This window comes from Penaeus monodon, chromosome 33, assembly GCF_015228065.2.
Source record: "Penaeus monodon isolate SGIC_2016 chromosome 33, NSTDA_Pmon_1, whole genome shotgun sequence".
Taxonomy (NCBI): Eukaryota; Metazoa; Arthropoda; class Malacostraca; order Decapoda; family Penaeidae; genus Penaeus; species Penaeus monodon.
This window is the reverse complement of record NC_051418.1, coordinates 21,356,007-21,356,701: the sequence shown is the minus strand read 5'-3', so window position 1 is coordinate 21,356,701 and position 695 is coordinate 21,356,007.

Below are 695 nucleotides of genomic sequence, written 5' to 3'. Positions count from 1 at the left end.
TTAGCAGATTTATACGTATATAAACAGATAAAGAGGAAGAGAGACAGACCTAGAATATGCAAAATCACCTTTACACAATGCAAAAAACGCTCCCAGCAGCGGCATTCAACCACGGAAATAAAATACCAAACTGCAATACCAAGAGACATCAATTTATTACAGGATACGATGCCATCAGCTGAGCCATCCTGTAAAGCACTTGCACAGTTGCTCGAACCCAAACATAGTAAGACTGTACATGCATAAGGCATAAAATCATTAGGTAAATAAGTAAACCTTTTAATAAATACAGTGGAGAAAAATTGTAGAAGTGAGTGAAGACAAAACGTAGAGAGCGATTAACAGTTAGTTATTTGGAATATGTTTCATATTCTTAGAATCTTAGTGACATTTTGATGGGTATTTAAAATGCATATCATACGAATTACGTTTAATGATATAGTTAGAATAGTTGGACTGATTTTAACAATGGGTTGTGTTTATTAATATTTTCAATATAATAATCCATGATCGCTTCTAAATATAAGTCACGTGGCTCATGTTTCGTCACATTCTTAGAATCCTTTTCTACAGTTGTGAACACCAACTACCATGTTCACTTAATGATTTGATATATACTTTTTATCCTTGTATTCCACTACTAGTCTTATTCAACATGAACAATTTCAACTGACAGGTTCTTCTATTCTTCTCCC